This window comes from Chiloscyllium plagiosum, unplaced genomic scaffold (assembly GCF_037043375.1).
Source record: "Chiloscyllium plagiosum isolate Xiang-an unplaced genomic scaffold, Cpla_swu_hap1 HiC_scaffold_13, whole genome shotgun sequence".
Classification (NCBI taxonomy): Eukaryota; Metazoa; Chordata; class Chondrichthyes; order Orectolobiformes; family Hemiscylliidae; genus Chiloscyllium; species Chiloscyllium plagiosum.
The window spans coordinates 17752169-17768510 of record NW_028270151.1 but is presented as its reverse complement, the minus strand read 5'-3'; positions in this window follow the sequence as shown (position 1 = coordinate 17768510).

Sequence of the window (16342 nt, the reverse complement as noted above, 5' to 3'; positions counted from 1 at the left end):
GGTATGATGATGCTAATCTTGTCAGCCTCTTATGAAATAATTACAATGGGATCTACAATGCAAGGTTTGTCAAAGCTTCTCAATAAAATTGCACCTGACCCCTAAAGGATCTCATTCATGAGTTTAACAATTTAAAGGTGAGTACTGATAACATCTTGACACTTCAAATCTGTGGGGAGAGGTTTCATTCTTATGGTTTGGTTACACTTATAGTTAGATTGTAGGATTATAGTTGGCAGTATTAGTATTCACTTTTTCCTTGAATCAGGTTTGGAAAATTGCCCATGTTAAATTATTGCCTGCATTTTTGTCAATCTTGGTAACCAAAATTAGCTTCATCCTTTCAATGTTTGTAAAATTCCATAAATTGCAAATCAGCTATCACATGTGCCTCCTTAACAATACCATTTGAAATGTAATCTATTGATTGCAAAGCTCTTTGAAGTGTCCTGAGGGTAAGAAAAACATTGTGTAAATGCAACTTTTTGATTTCAGCAACTGTTAATGCTCTATAGCATGAAGGCTCATCTGTCTTCAATATGCCCATGGAAGATTTCTAAAAGTCCTTTGCACTCCATGGCAGATTATCTCCTCTCTACTTCCATCACAACACTTTTTGTCAATATTTTGTTGGTATTGCAATTATCATTACATGCAACAAGCCATGAATGTTGTGCCATATTTAAGAAATAATGCAAGAAAAAGTCAGGGAACTACACAACAGTGAGCCTGACATCAGTGCTGCATAAGATATTAGAGGGGATTCTGAGAGACAGGATCTATATGCATTTGTAAAGGCAAGTACTGATTAGGGATAGTTCGGATGGCTTTCTGGCTGGGAAATTGTGTCTCACAAGCTTGATTTAGTTTTTTGAAGAAGTGACCAAGAAGATAGATGAAGACAGAGTGGTAGACATTGTCTGCGCAGACTTGAGCAACACCTTTGACAAGGTACCACATGGTAGTAAGGTTAGATCACATTGGATCTAGGGAGAGCTAGACAGCTGAAGGTAGGAGACAGAGAGTGGTGGGAGAGGGTTGTTGTTCAGATTGAAACCTTATGACCAGCAGTGTGCCGCAAGGATTGGTGCTTTGGTGCCCTGTTGTTCACCATTTATGTAAATGATTTGGATGAGAATATAGGAGGTACAGTTAGTGAGGTTATGGATGACACCAAAATTAGAGACATGGTGGACAGTGAAGAAGGTTATCTGAGGATACAATAGGATCTTGATCACTGGGCCTGTGGACTGAGGAATGGCAGATGGAGTTTAATTTAGATAAATGCGAGGCATTGCATTTTAGAAAGATAAGCCAGGGCAAGACGTACACAGTTAATGGTAGGGCCTTGGGGAGAGTTGTTGAATAGAGAGATCTAGGGGTGCAGGTACATTTCTCCTTGAAAGTTGTGCCACAGGTATACAGGGTGGTGAAGAAGGCATTTGGCATGCCTTCCTTTATCAGTCAGAGTATTAAGTACAGGAGTTGGGACGTGATGTTAAGGATGTACAAGACATTGGTAAAGCCATATTCAGAGTATTGCATATAATTCTGGTCACCCTGCTATAGGACAGATGTTATTAAACTAGAAAGGGTACAAAAAAGAATTGCAGTGATGTTACTTGAGTTCTAAGGGGAGGTTGGATAGGCTGGAACTTTTTTCCCTGGAGCATCTGAGGCTGAGGCGAGAAACCCTTAGAGACGTTTATAAAATCATGAGAGGGAAAGATGAGGTGAATAACAAAGGTCTTTTCCCCAGGGTAGGGAAGTTCAAAACTGGAGGGCATTGGTTTAAGGTGAGAGGTGAAACATTTATAAGGGACCTGAGGGACAGTATTTTCACATAGAGGGTGGTGAGCATATGGAATAAGATGTCAGAGGAAGTGATAGAGGCAAGTGCAATTGCAACATTTAAAAGACATTTGGAGAGGTACATGGATAGGAAGGGTTTAGAGGTACATGGGCCAAGCGCAGGCAAATGGGACTAGTTCAGTTTAGGAAACTTGGTTGGCATGGACAGGTTTGGCTGAAGGGTCCGTTTCCATGGTGTATGATTCTGTAACTCTGTGAATCTACCTCCAAACACCTCCCCCTACCTCCACCAAAAAAAGGTCATTCTTTACTTCTTTTCTCTACATTCTTTAGATTTGAAAAACACAAAGATACTGACACTCAACCACTGCTCTTCAATGCTGATGTATCCAGAAACATTAACATTGTTTCTCTCCTCATGTGCTTCTCGTGCTCTTTTTGTTACCTTTGAGTCCAAGTAACATATATCACAGAGAGTCAGATTCTTATTGAGTCAGATTCCTGGAAGTTTATTTTAACAACAATATGCACTGATATGATATTTCAAATATTGTCCGTTTCTGTGACTCTGGGAATGGTGTATGGAGCAATATCCATTCTGAGCATTAAGTTTGAAAAGAATGCTTTGCACCCACAAAAATTAGGATTAACATTTTTCAGGATAGGAATCCTGTCTGGATGTCTTTTTAGTGCAGTGTTTTGGATGTAAGCATGCACATAGAGCACCACCTTTCTTCAAATAACAAGTATTGAAGCCATGACAGTTAGTGTGATGGTCAACATTGTAAATGATGTTGTTTTCTATAATGGAATCCAACTGACCTTATCTGCATGTGAATACTACATTCACACGAAAGGTTGTTGCTTTACTAGGCAATGCCTTTCAGAAGTAATACACCACATTGCTTTTAAATTTACCAATAGAATCAAATTGGTCGAGGTTGAGGTTCATCAGGATAGACTTGATGGTGCATTCAGGGATTTTTGGTGTTGGAATTTATGTACCTATTACCTTGTGGATCATGATGATACATGGATTTGTGCATGCCAATAGACTTATAATAGAAAGTCCTGCTGTATCAACATTGTGAAAGACTTCAGGTACAAGCTGAAAATGTGCTGCTGGAAAAGCGCAGCAGGTCAGGCAGCATCCAAGGAATAGGAGAATCGACGTTTCAGGCATAAGCCTAAAGAAGGGCTTATGCCAGAAACGTCGATTCTCCTGTTCCCTGGATGCTGCCTGACCTGCTGTGCTTTTCCAGCAACACATTTTCAGCTCTGATCTCCAGCATCTGCAGTCCTCACTTTCTCCTCAAAGATTTCAGGTATCCAACATGAGGAGTTGTGTTGATATTAAAGATGGATTATCCCAATAAATGGGATGTCAGATCCATTGTAAGTTCAGTTTATCAAGTGTGAACTGCAGGATGTTGTGACAGTTACTTGAGTACATTTTGTGTAAGTTGCATTAAAGAATATATTTGCACACGCATCAGTGTTAAACTTGGCAAATGGTTCATATTCTCCATTCCTTTTAGGATTTATCATTTGGATGGAGGTCAAGGATTCAGCACTTTTGTGGTATGTCAACTTCACTACGCGTTGTGTCTGGTTGGGGTCTGAAAACTACAGTATTGCATTTCCCTCTGGGACTTCATTGAAATGCATGCCATGGAGAGAACTTTGGAACACATTGTTCCTTGATTGCTTTTTCTTCCCATGGTGGAGAATTGTGTTTGACTTTGTTTTTCTCTGAAGATTTAGACTTCTTGTTCATTTTAGCCCATATCCTCTTGTGGGACATAGCTTGCATATGGCACAAAATATTATACACTGATTTTGTGAATGAAACAATCTGCATCTTGTACAAGATTTGGACTATTTACTTGTTGATAGCTGCAATAATAGTTCCAGAATAGAATACCTGCAGATGCTGGAAGCCTCCTGTGATTGCTTTGAATTTGCATTCTATTCAAAGTGTGTCCATAGTGCAATGTTTTGGTTCAGAATTCCTATCAAAAGGGTTTGATAGGTAGAGAGGAAATGGCCAGATCCAGCAGCTGAGCTAGTTTCAGAGAAATTAGATTTTTATACCTTTGCGTCAACATCTGCCTACAAACTGCTCGATATTTCTACTGGGTGTTAGCAGAATGACATGAACTCAAACCTGTGAATCCAGAAGTTAGCTCTGACATAAAGTTAATCTTTCAGTATTTAGCTAATCTAGTCTGGATCATGACTTGAAATACTGCTGGACCTAATTCTCTTTGACTACTCATTCCCAATGCAGTAAAAAAATTTAACTCTTTTTATCAGTCATGTGTGAATCTATGACATGAAGATGCCTTGTTTTGAATAATTGGCACTCCGATAGAATATCACTGAAATGCCAGTCCATGTCTGGATGTTTGCCTTCCAAGTTTGCTATGCTTTTTCATCGTCTTTTGAATTGCCTGAAGAGATTTCATTGGTCTTGCAGTGTAAAGCTTTGTTTCTTTTTTGTTCTTGTTAGCTTCCTTCTTCCTTTTTGTTTCTCCTCTCACCTTATTGTTCCCTTAGATTTTGGTTCTGAAACTTCTTTATATTCTTCTTTTTACCTTATTGCAACTGCTTTAAAAGTAGCAAGCTTGAGTGAGTCGGTAGTGTTCACACCAAAAATACCTGATTATTTCACATAAGCCATCTGAAAGTTTTCTACTAGTCTCGAGAAGTTAGATGACGTACTTAACCCATGGTTAGACACAGGTTAGGCTTTTTGATATAGTACAGCGCTTTATCTCATGATTCATTTGGTGCTTTTGATCATATTTTGCTTTAGGAGCACTTTAATATTGTGACATGATCTTTCAGTGACTCTTGCTTTCAGGTCGAATCAGGGTGAACACCCTCTCTTCCAAGGAGAGAGAGTGTGTCTTTTCGCAAACTGTTATTCCCTGCAGTACAATTGTAGCCTTCAGTCTTGATTGGAATTGGAATTTTGGCTCTGAATTTGAGCATGTGATGGGGTACTGTTAGGAAAATAGTTTTTTCATGATTTGAAATCATCTTACCAGCCTTCACTGCCAACTTGCTATTACCTGCTTCCAAGATGTGTTTGGTGTACTTATTCTAACATCCACTTGCTGCCAATTCTGGCACAATGATGTGACGCTTGTGTGTGTTTTATTTTTATCTTAGCCTACATAACATATGCTGCAGAAAGTCAGGTTTGTATTCGATCAGTTTATTAAAGATTGATCCTGTGCACTCATTGACAACTGAGGCTGAAGTATACAGTCTGAGTTATATTCCTGAAGAAGGGCTAATGCCCGAAACGTCGATTCTCCTGTTCCCTAGATGCTGCCTGACCTGCTGCGCTTTTCCAGCAACACATTTCCATCTCTGATCTCCAGCATCTGCAGACCTCACTTTCTCCTCCAGTCTGAGTTATATGCTTACCTGGACTGTTGCATCATGTACATAATTGACTGGCTGATTAACTGACTGACTAGCAGACTTGGATGACTGGTGAGTGATGCCAACAATGTGGGTTCAATTCCTGTACCAGCAACAGTCAACAAATGAGCCTCACCTGAGGCATGGTGACACTCAGATTAACCAAAGCACCAGCTGTCCCGTGTTGAATAAGAGAACCAACTAAGGAGATTTCCACTTCACTACTAACGGAAAGTAAGATGGAGATCTCTTAGACTACAGCATCACATATTGTGATACCATTTAGCTATCTTAATGGTATAGTTCTTTACTGAGATCTGTGCAATAATACATCACTGATTATTGCCAGAATATATTTTTAATTTCAATCCTTTTTTTGATAACCCTAAGCATCTTTGATTCTTTACCCATGTTTCCCAATGCAAAATAATGGCAACAGTGGTAAAAGGTTGAGCTGTTACTTAACAACTTTCTTGCCTTGGAAACATATGGCTATGATTCAGTTCTTACCCCAAGACTTGAGCATACAGATCAAAGCTGGCATTCTGACGCAATGCCTTGCTGTGACCCTGTTGCTCTGTTGGAACAGACGTTGGTGAAATATTAAACTGGGACTGGTGTGTTTCCTACTTTTGCAGCAGTAATACACTTTAGTAGCTGTAAAGTACATCCAGTTGCTCTGTGTTCATAAAAGGTGCCACATAAATGCAAGTCTCTCTTTTATTATAAACATTTGTCACTCTATTCTACTAACATTTAAATCAAAGCTCTCAATCTCATCTGTGGAATCTGCATAAAAGGACACAGTGTTGGACTCAAACCAACAATGCTTGCGAAACATCATGAAATAGATAAAACATTAACAACCATGAAACCAACAGTGCAATTATGTGCCCGTCTCCATAGAGCCGGTTCTCCTTTCTAAAGCCTGCTGTCTCTGCAAGAGCTTTCAAGAGCAAATGGCTGGAGTTCAGATAGTTATTGGCTACAGAATAGATGACAGGGTGACAAATTTGTCATAGATTATGTTGTTATGTCGGAATTTTCAATGAACAGTGGAGCATGCAGCAGCATCAGAGACAATCACAAAACGCAACCTGAGTTTGCGAAGTGAGTCATGACAGAATTTGCATATGAAGCTTTGTTTTGCATTCCTTGTTTATATTGCCATCTGCTCTTCATTGGGTTGGAGGCAATTGAATCTCTTATTTTATATGTGCCTGAGAAGGAAAGAAGTAACAAAGGCATTAGAGGAAAGGGTTAGGCTGTGGCAGCCTTGTCTCAGTGGATGGAATTCTCTTTTCTGTGTCTTATAAAGCTGTAGGTTCACATTTCACTGGATGGTTATTGAATGCATCAACCAGGTGCCCTATGCCATTCTGGGTCCACTAGGTTGTTGTACCATTGGAGGCGCTGCCCTTCAGATGACACATTGGATCAAAGTTCTCTCAGATCTACATCAAAACTTTAAAGTTATAGAGATGTGCAGTACGGAAACAGACCCTTTGGTCCAACTTGTCCATGCTGACCAGATATCCTAAACTAATCTAGTCCCATTTGCCAACATTTGGCCCATATCCCTCTAAACCCTTCCTGTTCATGTACCCATCCAGATGTCTTTTAAATGTTGTAATTATACTAGCCTCCACTGCTTCGTCTGGCAGCTCTTTCCTTACACGCACTGCCCTTTGAGTGAAAAAGTTACCCCTTAGGGTTCCTTTTATATCTTTCCCCTCTCACCTTAAACCTATGCCGTCTAGTTTTGAACCCCCTTACCCTGGGATAGAGACCTTGACTATTCACCCTATCCATGCCCCTCATGATTTTATAAACCTCTATAAGGTCACCCCTCAGCCTCCGATGCTCCAGGGAAAATAGCCCCAGCCTATTCAGCCTCTCCCTATAGCTCAACCCCTCCAACCCTGGCAGCATCCTTGTAAATTTTTTCTGAACTTGTTCAAGTTTCACAATCTCCTTCCTATTCAAAAAAGAATGGGTGTGTTCTATTTGGCACTGTGGACAGCATTAACTATTTCACCAAGATTGCAAAGGAACAGATATTGTGGTCAATTATCACATTAATGATTATCCGATCTTGGCAATTCAAATACTGTATTTCTGACATTTCAAACAGTGACTACAAGTGCTTTGTCAGTGGTAAAGCACTAAGGGACATTACAAAGAGTGTTATGTAAATGCAGATTGTTTATTTTGTGCTTTGCAGTGAAGCACATTCATTGCTCAGATGCTAAACTGCAAATTCTTTCAACCCTCTCGTCCACCAAGTGCTGCTGACATGAATTTCTGACAGTGGCATTGTTTCGGTGACTGCAGACCTTTAGATTCTGCAGCAGCACACAATGTTTAATTTTCACCACTATGCACCAACGCCCACCTGTCAAACCCAGCCCAAGCAATGAGCTCTCCATCAGAGATTGCACTCGAGTTTCACGTTGCCCTGTGATGCTATAAGTATGTCAGACCTGGGCATGGGCCAATTCTTAATCAGCCATCTGCAATTGGACACTGTTTTTTCCCTTTAACTGACTCTTTTGTCTCTGGGATTTTACCACCTGACCCAATCCCTCATCTCCTCTCTACTGTACAAATCCAGGACACAGAATGAGAAATTAGACCATTCAGGCCCTGAAGCCCTTAAAACTATGACTCAACTTTTGCCTTAATTCCATTTTCTTCCCACACAGTCCCCCCTCCTCCCCTCCCAATCTCCACATCCCAGCTTCCCTACACATCCAATAATATGTCAATCCTAGTCTTGACAGTTCTCAACTGATAGATATCTGCCTGCCTCTGGGGTAAACAATTTAAATATTTGTGATTTTACATGGGAAAAATGTTTCTTCACAGCATTTCTGAATGGTTGACTCCTTACCCTGGATACATGTGCTGGAGTTCTAGATCCTCCATCCAGAGACAACATCTTGTCTGCATTGCCCCACCAAGAATCCAAGAAGGTATATGCTTTTCAATGAGGCCTATACTCGTTTTTGAAAGAATATAGTCACACAGTTATGGGCCAGACCAAAGCCCCTCAAAATATTTTAAGAAAATGGCCGAGACCTCAACTTTGCCTTATTTTTAAAGCCAAGTGTAAGGTGTTGTGTTCTGGATACAATTTAATTGGTCAAGCTACCAGGCTTAAAGCAAAACACACTTCATTCTTACACTCCAATTAAATTACAAACAAAAGAAAGAAGAATTGGAATAACTCATCTCTATTGGCAAATTTAACAGAATAATAGATTATTTAACTACTAAACAGTAACTGTTCCAACACAATTTCATCCCATTAAACAGACCCTTGGCAAAGGTAAAATAGATTGTCTCACATGCAATTTCAGCTGGAGGAACAGAACCCCAACTTTTAGTGGTAACAGAGAGAGAAATACGAGCTTCCATATCTAGCTTCTGGATCTATGGGAGCTTGACCCCACCCATTCAGGCCACATCTATTGTTCCTACTTAAAAAACCCCAAGGCCTTATAAGCTGTTTACTTTATTGGCTTAGAACAGACCGGTCTATATCTCTGTCTCAACCTCTTCAGAAAAGAACCGGGACAAAATGCACCTATTAAAGCCAAATTGTCATCACAGCGCACTTCTTAATCTGTCCTCAAAGTACTGTTCTGTCAATCAGCAATTAATCTGGTGAATCTTATCCTCCCAAAGGGTAATATATTCTTCCTTGGGCTAATCTGAACACTGCAATAGGGCAGACAAGAGGCGCCTCCAATTCGGCCTGCCTTAAACAAGTTGGGACTTTATTGCTTCACTGAATTGGAAACATGGCAAAGTCTTCCCCTCTGATACTTTGGTTTCTCCCCTATCAGCCATGGAATGTCACAGACTCCTTGCAGCACCACTTTGCCAGTACCGAACCTGATGCTGTCTCGATCATCGTTGTGCAATAAGATTTAGTTAAAGGAAGCAATTCTGTCTGTATGCCAGTCTGAAGCAGATAGTCAAACACTTGGAGGATTATTAAGGCTCATAGAAACCAATATACTAACAGCAAGCACCAAAAATACATGAGACATCCTCATAAGATTTGACATGGTAAAGCCAGCTGAAATCACGTTTGTTCTTCCAGAACCTTCCAACGTGTGGCTACATTCCCAGTATGTACATAAAGTTTCCAAATGTCTGGATTGACAAACTGCATTACATCACCTCTTACTCCTACATCCTCAATGAGACACCTGTCTCCATTGCTCTGCTTCAGGCCTTGCTACTCAATGCGGTAGTCCACAATCTCAAGGCCCTGAAAATGGTCAGAAACCAGGTTTAGCTTGGTGTCAGGTGGCGAGATAAAGCTGAGATAGTTTCACTCATGACCCACTGAACAAATGCGAAATGGATCTTCTCCTTCCTCGTGATGTCATGTCATGGACACAAGTAGCTTTTGGGGAAAATCACAGAATTTGGTGAGATCTCAAGGACCTGACAAATGCCAAAATGGATTGATTTACTCAAACCTGAAGAAGAGTCACATTGGACTCAAAATGTTAAGTCTATTTTTCTCTCTCCACAGATGCTGCAAGATCTGCTCAGCATTCTCTGTGTTTGGTTCAGATTTCCAGTATCTGCAGTATTTTAGCTGTACTGTGTTAAACTTGGTGATGTGCCAGTGAGATAGATAAATAAACAGTCCCATGTTTTTGAATGTGTTTCTTGATGAGGATATTAGAATGCAAGAGCAGGAAAGCCACTCTGAGCCACATGTCAGACTGCATTTGGAATATTGTGAGCTACATTGGGCACTGTATTAAAGAAAGATGTGCTGGCCTTAGAGGGAGCCCAGCTAAGATTAAAAACAATGATCCCAGGGATTAAGGGCTTGTCATATGAGGAGTGGTTGAGGACTCTGGGTGTGTACTCTATAGAGTTTAGAAGGATGAAAGGAGATCTGTTTGAAACTTACAGAATACTGAGAGGCCTGGACAAAGTGAATGTGGAGAAGATGTTTCCACTGAAAAGAGAGACTAGTACCTGAGGGCACAGGCTCAAAGTGAAGGGATGACCCTTGAGAACTGAGAAGAGGAGACATTTCTACAACAAGATAGTAGTGAATCTGTGGAACTCATTGCTGCAGAGGGCTGTGGAGACCAAGTCATTGAATGTGTTTAAGTTAGAAATACATAGATTCTTTATTGGTTAGGGGATCAACAGATATGGGGAGTAGGTAGGAGAATGGAATTGAGAAGTAAATCGGCCATGTTTGAATGCAATGTAGACCCAATGGACCGAATGGCCAAATTCTGCTCCTAAGTCTTATGATCTTCTATGGCAAAAGACAAACTCCTTGGGTACAATAGAGGTTCCTGCCTACAGAGAGGAAGAAAAACTACGAACAACCAATGGTTCCTTTGATTTGGAGATGCCAGTGTTGGACTGGGGTGTACAAAGTTAAAAATCACACAACACCAGGTTATAGTCCAACAGGTTTAATTGGAAGGTTTCCTTTAGGCTGAGACATATCAGTGGAAGCTATGAAGAAAAATAATGAGCAAAATTTGGATACTTCATCAAATAATAGCCCAATATTTAGTGTTGATTAAGTGACTGTTCATTGTATGCTCACTGCCTGTCTAAAAAACGGTTAATTATTTATTTTCTAAATGTAACCCAACATAAGGTCTGTCTGCACTTAAAGTTACAATGTCACAAGAGTTGGCAATCCTAGTATGTAATAGGAGGTGGAAAGGTGGCTGTATTTAGTTGTGAAATAAAATATATCAATCACATTTCCATCTTGCAAACAAGCAGTAAGAACTCAATCATTTTGGTATTGATTTATTTAATTTGGTTATGACATGTACACAGAGTCAAGAAGAGTGGTGCTGGAAAAGCACAGCCAGTCAGGCAGCATCCAAGGAGCAGGAGAGTCGATGTTTCAGGCATTAGCTCGTCATCAGAAAGAGCTTTCCTGATGACGAGCTTATGCTTGAAACGTCGATTTTCCTGCTCCACGGATGCTGCATGGCTTGCTGTGCTTTTCCAGCACCACACTTTTTGACTCTGATCTCCAGCATCTGCAGTCCTCATTTTCTCCTTATGACAAGCATACCCCGAGTAAGTCTACTCATTTCAGAGTTAATATTAAGAAGAGAAAGTGAGGACTGCAGATGCTGGAGATCAGCGTCAAGAGTTTGGTACTGGAAAAGCACAGCAGGTCAGGCAGCAGCCAAGGAGCAGGAAAATCGACGCTTCAGGCAAGAGCCCTTCATCAGGAATTAGTATTAAGAAAAGATAGATGTAGCACATGCTATAGAAGGATAATGTGCTTGTTTGTCAAGTTTGCTTGCGTTCTCTTGGCTCATTGTGGAAGTCTAAAACCAGAACTTTCGAGTGGAATTGAGACAAAGTGATTTTTATCTTTATTTGTTCATGGAATGAAGGCACCACAGGCAAGGTCAACTTTAGTTGTCCATCCCCATTATCCCTTTAAAAGATTGAGCTGTGAGGCTGTTTGAGGGGACAGTTAAGAGTTTACACATTGCTGTGGGTCTGGAGTGACAAAAGGCATAGATTTCATTTTTTTAAAGGACTTTCGTGAACAAGATGGCCCTTTACAACAATTGACAGTGATTTGACGGTCACCGTTAAATTAGCTTTTAATTCCAGATTTCTCAACTGAACCATCTCAAGATGGTGGCATCTTGAAAAATGTCCATTTTCTAGAGAAGGAAGTGCTGGATGTCTTGAAACGCATAAAGGTGGATAAATCCCCAGGGTCTGATCAGGTGTACCCTAGAACTCTTTGGGAAGCTGAGATATTTGCATAATTGATAGTCACAGGTGAGGTGCCAGAAGACTCGAGGTTGGCTAACATGGTGCCACTGTTCAAGAAGGGTGGTAAGGACAAGCCAGGGAAATATAGACCAGTGAGCCTGACGTCGGTGGTAGGTAAGTTGTTAGAGGGAATCTTGAGGGACAGATATACACGTATTTGGAAAGGCAAGGACTGATTAGGAACAGTCAACATGGCTTTGTGCGTGGGAAATCATGTCTCACAAACTTGATTGAGTTTTTTTTGAAAAAGTAACAAAGAGGATTGATGAGGGCAGAGCGGTTGATGTGATCTATATGCACTTCAGTAAGGTGTTCGACAAGGTTCCCTATGGGAGACTGATTAGCGAGGTTAGATCTCACGGAATACAGGAAGAACTAACCATTTGGATACAGAACTGGCTCAAAGGTAGAAGGCAGAGGGTGGTGGTGGAGGGTTGTTTTTCAGGCTGGAGGCCTGTGACCAGTGGAGTGCCACAAGGATCGGTGCTGGGTCCACTACTTTTCGTCATTTATATAATGATTTGGATGTGAGCATAAGAGGTACAGTTAGTAAGTTTGCAGATGACACCAAAATTGGAGGTGTAGTGGACAGCAAAGAAGGTTACCTCAGATTACAACAGGATCTGGACCAGATGGGCCAATGGGCTGAGAAATGGCAGATGGAGTTTTATTCAGATAAATGTGGGGTGCTGCATTTTGGGAAAGCAAATCTTAGCAGGACTCATACACTTAATGGTAAGGTCCTAGGGAGTGTTGCTGAACAAAGAGACCTTGGAGTACAGGTTCACAGCTCCTTGAAAATGGAGTCCCAGGTAGATAGGATAGTGAAGAAGTTTGGTGTGCTTTCCTCTATCGGTCAGAGTATTGAGTACAGGAGTTGCGAGGTCATGTTGCAGCTATACAGGACATTGGTTCGGCCACTGTTGGAATATTGCGTGCAATTTTGGTCTCCTTCCTATCGGAAAGATGTTGTGAAATTTTAAAGGGTTCAAAAAAGATTTACAAGGATGTTGCCAGGGTTGGAGTATTTGAGTTACAGGGAGAGGCTGAACAGGCTGTGGCTGTTTGCCCTGGAGTGATGGAGGCTGAGGGGTGACTTTATAGAGGTTTACAAAATTATGAGGGGCATGGATAGGATAAATAAACAAAATCTTTTCCCTGGGATCGCGGAGTCCAGAACTAGAGGACATAGGTTTAGGGTGAGAGGGGAAAGATATAAAAGAGATATATCTGGTAGGCATTGACGGGTTAGACCGAAGGGTCTGTTTCCATGCTTACATCTCTATGACTCTATGATTCTATGACTCTAATCTCTAACACATCAAACTTCAGTGTTCTCTTTACTCCAAGAAAAATAGCACTCCCAACCTATTCATCACTTCCTCGTTTCAGTTCCCATCTCATCCTTATCAACTGATATTGCACCTATTCCAGCGACTCCATATCCATTTTGTATGAAGAGAACAAATTTAAGTGCCACTCTCTAAGTATTGTGGAATTGATGTCCTATAAAAGTTTAACTTAACTTCACTGCCTTAAAGCTAAAAGTCTTTAGCAATGAAGCCCAGAGCTTGGTTTGTTGTAGATAAGAACCCAGCTGATTGCAATGGACAGTTTCCAGATCAAATACATGACAATGAAGATTACAGCATTCACCATCACTGGAGTATTTTTGTTCTATTACAGGATATGAACATCGCTGACAGGCCCAACATTTGCTTAGCAATTCCCTGAAAAACTGGGGGGGCAGCCCTTTTCTGAACCCCGGCATCCCTCTGTCGGGGATCCAGAGAGCTGTTTGGGAAGCAATTACAGGATTTTGACAGGAAGGAAAAATGAGGAAATTCAAATTTAGGATATTGAGTGGAGTGAGAAGAGTACTGCAGCAAGCTGATTCCAATGTTCTCCAAATATGTGACACTTCATATTTTCATTAAGATATATCTGGTGTTGCCCTGGCAACTCTATTGTACTTGGAACAGGGTTGATCTCCTGGCTGGTTGGTAATAGGAGGGTGGGGGATATGCTGGGCCATAATGTTGCAGATTGTTGCTGAATACAATTATAATGCTACTGGAGGCTACATCACTCCATGGTTGCACAGTGTTGAGCTGCTGTATCTGTTCTGAGTCTATATCCTTTAGCACTGTGGTACTACTATTCATGCATGGAATGAGGGTGTTGTTGGTTGGACCAACATTCATTGTCTATCTCTAATTGCCCACAGGGCAGTTAAGCATAGACCACATAGAGTCACTTGTAAGCCAGACCAGGTAGGGATGGCCGTTTCCTTCCCTAAAGGACATTATTGAACCAAATGGGCTTTTTTCCTGACAATTGGCAATGGATTCATGATCATCGTCAGATTCTTAATTCCAGACTTTTATTGAATTCAAATTTGACCAAATACTGTGACAGGATTTGAACCAGGATCCGCAGACATTACCTGAGTCTTTGGATTAACAGTCCAACGATAATACAACTAGGCCATCACCTTCACCAGCACCAGCACCCCCACCCCCAATGCAACATTATGGAGGGTATCAGTGAGGATTGGACATTATCTCCATAGTGACTACAGAGTGGCCACTCCCACTCCCACCAATACTGTCATGATTAGATTAGATTAGATTTCCTACAGTGTGGAAACAGGCCCTTCGTCCTCACAAGTCCACACCGATCCTCCAAAGAGTAACCCACCCAGACCCATTACTCTCTGACTAATGTACCTAACACTATGGGCAATTTAGTATGGCCAATTCACCTGACCTGCACATCTTTGGACTGTGGGAGGAAACCAGAGCACCCGGAGGAAACCTACGCAGACATGGGGAGAATGTGCAAACTCCACACAGACAGTTCCCCAAGGCTGGAATTGAACCTGGGACCCTGGTGCTGTGAGGCAGCAGTGCTAACCACTGAGCCCTGGTACGATGCCCCTCGCAAAATCCATCTCGCAACAGATAGTTTATTGAGGATGGGGTCAAGTTGGCTTTCCCTGCCGTAGATAAAGGCTAATAGCCAAGTCCTTTAGGAACCAGCCACCTTAGCTAGCAGTCCAGATAGATATTGAAGTCCTCCATCTAGAGTGTATTCTGAGCCCTTGCCACTCTTAAAGCTTCATCCACGTGCCAATAAACATCTAGGAGTATTGATTCATCGGGCAAGGTGTGCAGTGGGTGGCAATCAGCAGGAGGTATCCTTGCCCATGTTTGACTTGATGACATGAAGCGAAGGGCTCCCGGGGCCTTCTTGCCAATTTTTGCACCAGTTTGATACAAACAGAATGGCTTGCTCAGCCAATTCAGAGGGCAGTGAAGAATCAGTTACTTGCTAAAGGCCTGAAGTCACAGGTAAACCAAATTAGACAAGAATGGCAGATGTGATTGAAATAGCTGGCCTCAATTCTATAGAACCATAATCCATCAACCTCCTGCTGTTGCCCAATATTGTTAACATCAGCAATCATCTCTTGTATGAAGTTCAATGTCTTCAAACCAATTGTGGCCCTTATTTTACAGTTCCTTGATGGTCTGTAGTTATAACTCAAACTACCAAGGGAATGACCTTGGATGATTAAGCTTCTGTTAGGCAATTCCCCTGTTTCCTGGAATACTCTGAAAAGTTTTCTGACTTCAAGTTAGTTGAAGTCTTACTTAGATGGTTCGTTACCCTGGATACATTAGACAGAAGCTGTTAGACACTTACTCCTGACGTGTCCATTGTACTTAGGGGACAGGCTTGGGGAGTCAGGAGATGAGTTAGTCACTGCAGGATTCCTAGCCTCTCACCTGCTTTTATAGCCCACTGTATTTATATGGCGATTCCAGTTCAGTTTATTGAATCAAAATCTGTCTGTCTCAGACTTGAATATACATAATGTCAGCCTTCGACTGCCCTCTGTCGCAACGAATTCCACAGACTCACAACCTTCCAATATAAGAAATTCCTCCACATCTCTGTCTTAAATATGTAACTATTTACGGTGAGATTATTCATCTAGACTCTCCCTCAAACCTTTCCGCGTCTGCATTGTCAAATCCTTTAAGAATCTTATATGTTTCAATAAAGTCACCATTCATCCTTCTAAATTCCAGTGAGTACAGACCCAACCCACTCAACATCTCCTCAGAAGACCGTCCCTCCATACCTGGCATCAGTCTAATGAAACTTCACGAGACTGCCTCCAATGGCAGTGTATCATCCCTTAGATAAAACTGTTCACAGCATGCCAGTTGTGGTCTGTCTAGTCTGTTCTATAGTTTTAGCTAAAACCTCCTTA